General features: G+C 42.6%; 1 long non-coding RNA gene across 1 annotated transcript; it reads left to right on the forward strand.

Annotated features, from left to right (window-relative positions):
• The first annotated feature begins 3,063 nt into the window (after positions 1-3,063).
• Positions 3,064-4,875, forward strand: LOC119860989. The gene is made up of 3 exons (XR_006274173.1): positions 3,064-3,116; positions 3,368-3,671; positions 3,898-4,875. It is a non-coding gene; the product is annotated as an uncharacterized LOC119860989 (long non-coding RNA).
• Positions 4,876-6,734: the final 1,859 nt, after the last annotated feature.

Below are 6,734 nucleotides of genomic sequence, written 5' to 3' on the forward strand. Positions count from 1 at the left end.
TACTGTCACGGCTAACCTGGTGGCAGAACTTTGTGACTTTGTCCTGACCCATAACTATTTCACATTTGGTGACAATGTATACCTTCAAATCAGCGGCACTGCGATGGGTACCCGCATGGCCCCACAGTATGCCAACATTTTTATGGCTGACTTAGAACAACGCTTCCTCAGCTCTCGTTCCCTAATGCCCCTACTCTACTTGCGCTACATTGATGACATCTTCATCATCTGGACCCATGGAAAAGAAGCTCTTGAGGAATTCCACCATGATTTCAACAATTTCCATCCCACCATCAACCTCAGCCTGGACCAGTCCACACAAGAGATCCACTTCCTGGACACTACGGTGCTAATAAGCGATGGTCACATAAACACCACCCTATATCGGAAACCTACTGACCGCTATTCCTACCTACATGCCTCTAGCTTTCATCCAGATCATACCACTCGATCCATTGTCTACAGCCAAGCGCTACGATATAACCGCATTTGCTCCAACCCCTCAGACAGAGACAAACACCTACAAGATCTCTATCATGCATTCCTACAACTACAGTACCCACCTGCTGAAGTGAAGAAACAGATTGACAGAGCCAGAAGAGTACCCAGAAGTCACCTACTACAGGACAGGCCCAACAAAGAAAACAACAGAACGCCACTAGCCATCACCTTCAGCCCCCAACTAAAACCCCTCCAACGCATCATCAAGGATCTACAACCTATCCTGAAGGACGAGCCATCGCTCTCTCAGATCTTGGGAGACAGACCAGTCCTTGCTTACAGACAGCCCCCCAATCTGAAGCAAATACTCACCAGCAACCACACACCACACAACAGAGCCACTAACCCAGGAACCTATCCTTGCAACAAAGCCCGTTGCCAACTCTGTCCACATATCTATTCAGGGGATACCATCATAGGGCCTAATCACATCAGCCACACTATCAGAGGCTCCTTCACCTGCGCATCTACCAATGTGATATATGCCATCATGTGCCAGCAATGCCCCTCTGCCATGTACATTGGCCAAACTGGACAGTCTCTACGTAAAAGAATGAATGGACACAAATCAGACGTCAAGAATTATAACATTCAAAAACCAGTTGGAGAACACTTCAATCTCTCTGGTCACTCGATCACAGACCTAAGAGTGGCTATACTTCAACAAAAAAGCTTCAAAAACAGACTGCAACGAGAGACTGCTGAATTGGAATTAATTTGCAAACTGGATACAATTAACTTAGGCTTGAATAGAGACTGGGAATGGATGAGTCATTACACAAAGTAAAACTATTTCCCCATGGTATTTCTCCCTCCCACCCCACCCCCCACTGTTCCTCTGATATTCTTGTTAACTGCTGGAATTAGCCTACCTGCTTGTCACCATGAAAGGTTTTCCTCCTTCCCCCCCCTGCTGTTGGTGATGGCTTATCTTAAGTGATCACTCTCCTTACAGTGTGTATGATAAACCCATTGTTTCATGTTCTCTGTGTGTGTGTATATAAATCTCTACTCTGTTTTTTCCACCAAATGCATCCGATGAAGTGAGCTGTAGCTCACGAAAGCTTATGCTCTAATAAATTTGTTAGTCTCTAAGGTGCCACAAGTACTCCTTTTCTTTTTGAGAATACAGACTAACACGGCTGCTACTCTGAAACGAGAGATTTATATACACACATTTCATGTTCTCTGTGTGTGTGTATATAAATCTCTCCTCTGTTTTTTCCACCAAATGCATCCGATGAAGTGAGCTGTAGCTCACGAAAGCTTATGCTCTAATAAATTTGTTAATGCTGTCACTGTACCAGATGTCTATCCCATAACTAGAATTGATGATATGCTCGGCATTTTAAGCAAAACGAAATATCTGAATTCACAATGTTACCATTTGGGTTAATTAATGCAGGAGCCACCTTTCAAAGGCTGGTCCACCAAGTGTTAAATGGTTTGCAGAACTTCGCAAAAGCGTAAGTCAACAACATCGGAGAGTTTAGCAATACTTGGACTGATCACAAAAAATACTTTAAAATTGTGCTGTTGAAGCTCAAAGAGGCAGGCCTATCTATAAAAGCCTCCAAATGTAAAATTGGATCATCCAGAGTTCCTTATTTGGGACACTGGGTAGGGGAAGGTCAAATATCCCCTGATTGCTGGTAAGTTGAAGCCATTGTAAAATGGCCTATATCCCCATCCAAAAAAACAGGTCCAATCTTTCATAGATCTGGTAAATTATTACAGAAGGTTTGTGTGTCAGTTCAGTGACATTGTATCTGCAAGCACAGATCTATGTAAGAAAACCCCAAGCTGTATGGACAAAGGCATGGCAAGAGGGTTTTGATAAGGTAAAAAAATCTTGTCTAAAAAGCCTATTCTAGCCAGTCCAGATTTTGAAAAGATGTTTGAACTGTGTACCACTGTGTCAGACACTGGATTAGGTGCTTACAGGAGTTTAATATGGAAATTGTGTATATAAAGGAGGGAAAAAAACATGGTGGCAAATGCCCTACCCAGGAAAGAGGGTCTTGACCTGGTGTCTCCAGGTCAGCCAGTGGCTAACCCTTCTGCAGCTTTGTAAAGAGGGAAATGTGACAGAATATACCCCTGTGTTCGGTATGCCTTGTGAGGTATCATTTAAATACCTCATAATTTGATGATCAGTAATAACATAGCAAAATGCACATAGCAGCATTATCTGTGCAGTTATAAACAAGCTGAGATCATGACTAAACATATGTTTTCCAGATAAACCTGGGGAGTGGTCAAACCAGTTCCTCAGAAACAAAGGGCAAGCTGATGCCTTAGCCAGGTGTAAACAAGGCTGATGGACTATTACCTGCTAAGTGGCCATTCTTTGGCAGGAAAGGGGTCAGGGGCAAAAATCTACATCTTGGAAAAGAAACAGCATGGAGTTTCCTTCCACACAGACTACCTGTTACCTTGCTCCCAGCTGGAAATACTTCTCAAAGAGTGGACAGGACTCTCTCTCTCCCTCCCTCCCTGTTCCCTCCGCTCATTGCATTCTCTGCACCTGAAAAGACAAAGGAAGCAGCTGATGGACTCTGGGAGTGGGGTCCTGACCTAAAGAATTTGGTCAGTAAGACTGCTGAAAGCATGTGGTGAGAGAATTTCTCTTTGACTCTAATATAATTTAAGTCAGGCACCAGAAAGAGTTTTATCTTTATTTTTCTTGTAAGCATTTCTGACTTTTATTACTTGGACTCGCTTAAAATCAGTCTCTTTGTAGTTGTATTGTTTTATCTAATCCTGTGTGTTTAAATTGAAATATCTGAATAGCTATTTTAAAATAATACGCTGACATATTATTCCCTTAAAGGAATAACACACTAAATATATTTGTACTGTCCAGGAGAGTACTGGGCAATACAGGACTTACATTTCTGGGGGAAGATCCAGGATGAAGGATGAGGTGGACGTTGGGGTCACCCTGCAGCATAACCAAGACTGGTAAGAGCCAAGGTGTGGCTGGCTGGCTGCAGCACACACAGACATAGTTGGGAGTGACTTACATGCTGGAGGCTGTTTGTGAGCATTCCAGGCTAGAGGCTATAGCAGCAGGGCATTGTAAAGGGTACCCCAGGTTACAGGGCAGGGGTGATGCAGCTACTCCTTAATCTGGATTGTGCCCCGGTATGTCACACTATGATATACAGGTTTCAGAGTAGCAGCCGTGTTAGTCTGTATTCGCAAAAAGAAAAGGAGTACTTGTGGCACCTTAGAGACTAACAAATTTATTAGAGCATAAGCTTTCGTGAGCTACAGCTCACTTCATCGGATGCATCCGATGAAGTGAGCTGTAGCTCACGAAAGCTTATGCTCTAATAAATTTGTTAGTCTCTAAGGTGCCACAAGTACTCCTTTTCTTTTTATGATATACAGGAGATCAGACTATATTATCCCTTCTGGCCTTAAAACTCTATGAAGCTATTAATGGTGAATTATTTGCATGGTGGACATGTAAGGGACAAAATTATACATGACAGTGATATTGCAAAACACAATCAGACTGCAGGATTTTCCAGAGGGCAACTGAAAATCATGACTGGGTAATGTATTGCCACATGATAATTTCTGGAGTGTTGAAAGCTTACAGGAAGGTGTTGCATGCTCATGTCTTTGCAACTCCAGTTAGTGTCCCATTTTCTAGAGTCACTCTGGGCCAAGCTGCAGACCTATTATTATTTTTTAAAAGAACCTATTTGACCTCTGTGAAGGTGCACCATCACAACAGCAGCAGCAATGGCACCCCCTTCAGGAATGGGGAGGGGCCACAAAGACACAGCGATGAACATGAAAATGGAGAGTGAGAATAGAGGTTCAATAAAAGGGAACCGAGGGGACACTGAGCGAAGAATCCCAGACAACGCCCACTGCTCCAAAGAGATATGGAAAAGAGCTAGCCCGTTTGATAATTGGGATCAGTGGGCAGAAATCCTCCAAAGCAACAAGAGGCTCAACTCCTCATCTGAGGCCTAATGCGAATGAAATCCTGTTACGAGGCAGACGTGGTGCAGCAAGCTTCCCCCAGATAACAGCATTTTGATTCCCGTTGAGTTGGAAATGACTGAAATGCAGATGTTATATGCAGTGCTGTTGTAGCTGTGTCGGTCCCAGGATATTAGAGAGACAAAGTGGGTGAGGTAATATCTTTTATTGAACCAACTTTTGTTGGTGAAAGAGACAAGCTTATGAGCTTACACAGGTCTAGGAAACTTACTCAGAGTCACAGCTAACTACAAGATAGAACAGATTGTTTAGTGTAAGTAGTTAACGCATATTTCAAGGGATCATTCAAGGTGCAATGGCTTGTTAATACTCCTCCAGTCACAGGGAGGAAAGGGAGGGGGGAAGCAGCTGGGAGGGATTGTTAGTAGGTTATAGACTGTTGTAATAAGCCATAAATCCAGTGTCTCTCTTCAGTCTATCATTGTTTGTGTCTAGCAAAATTATGACTTTAGGCTCCCAGACTCATCTTTTGAATGTGTGTGTGCTGGTTTGCTTTGAAGATGTGGACTGATAATTCAGATATAGAGTTATTGCTTTGTGACTCTATTTCAAGTGGTCCAGTTGGTAGCAAGCCATTGTCTGTGTGATTAAAAACCACCACTATAGTTCAGTTCATTCAGTAGAGAGGTTTAGAAGGGAACGGGTTGTGCAGCTATCCCTCTAAGTCAGGCTTTAGGCACACTGGCCTGGGTGCAGTGTGAGCAGGGGTGAAAGTAAGATAAAAAACTTTGATAAAAGCGTGGCAGTGCTTTCACATCGGCTGTGTACGGGCCAGTACCAGCGGCTACTTCTTACCAGTTCACTGTCCCGGTCCACTTTCACCTCTGAGTGTGAGAGAATGCTGAAGTGCAGCTGTCTAAAATATTTATTTTCCGTAGATGCACAGAGGATTTCAGTCTCCAGGGCCATCAGTCTGGAACCTCGCACAAGCTCATCTACACCATACCATGCTATATACACAGCTCCTTCCTCTGGGACCCAGTGCACTGAAGAGTCAAGTTTTAAAGTGAACTCCACATATCATTAAATTAAACGAAATGCAATGGTCCAGGTGTGGTGCTTCTGAACAAGCACATTCCTCCAGGTGATCAAAATGAGAGGGTTGGGCCTCAGCTACTTTCACCAAATGGCTGATTTTCAGCTAAGAAAAATGTCCCATTGTCTCTCGCCATCCTGTGCTGAGCGGGAATGATCCATTGTTTGCAGTTCACAGTATTTTCAGTGACCAGTCTGAGCTCAGCTTTAGTGAAGACCACTTAATAATGACACTAGGCAGACAATTGGTGGCAGGGTCTGAATTATGGTACATTACACTTTAGTTAACCCTCTAACCCCAACTGAAAAGGGCCAATGTTCTCCAGCAGCTTCTGGTTTTGTGTACAGCAGGGTATTATCCTGAATTCCCTGTAGACCCCAAACATCCCTAATGTAATCAGTGAGAGATTGCCTAAGGAGTGGAAGGGTTGGATGATAGATGGCTATTGTTCTCTGCTCTCTTTCCATTCAGGCAAGCCAGGAGGGTGCAGATTATTGAGCCCTCTCCCCCTAGACAAGAACTGAGGGTACTGTCTTTACCCCTGCAATTGTCCCAAGTAGTAGGACAGGATGGTGCTGATCACACTTTATATTAAGGGCACATTTATAAATAGCTTATAAAGGCATAATAAATTATTAAAAGATGTGTTAATAAATGGTTCATCATTTGTTATAGTGACCAACAATAATAATAGATTGTCCATAGCCATGATTTCTAATCATCTGTAATACCTTTTCCTGATGTGTTTATAGCCGGTTATAGCACATATTACTCCTGTTTGTAACATGGTAAGAACATCTATTAATCATTTATTAACCTATTTATAAATGTACCCTTACTATAGTGTGACCAAAATACCTATTAATGGAATGGGGAACCTGTCATAAATCTTCCCAAAGAATATATGTATATGTTTGTACAGCACCTAGCATGATGGAATTACTATCTTGAGTGGGACCTTCGTCCTAAAAATATTAATGTACCAAGACAATCTGAGATGCTGCGTGAATTTGAACATCAGAAACTAATGATTGGCTCTGCCTGCAAATATTAAGGAATCTTGGAATGTTAGGTTCAAATGACTGTGTAGTTACTTTGTAATTTGATTTTAGTTAAAACAAAAAAGAAGTTTGGATGCTGTAGAAATCCTTCCCTCTCTATTATAGCTGCAGGT

The sequence above is a fragment of the Dermochelys coriacea genome, chromosome 9 (genome assembly GCF_009764565.3).
Source record: "Dermochelys coriacea isolate rDerCor1 chromosome 9, rDerCor1.pri.v4, whole genome shotgun sequence".
NCBI lineage: Eukaryota > Metazoa > Chordata > Testudines > Dermochelyidae > Dermochelys > Dermochelys coriacea.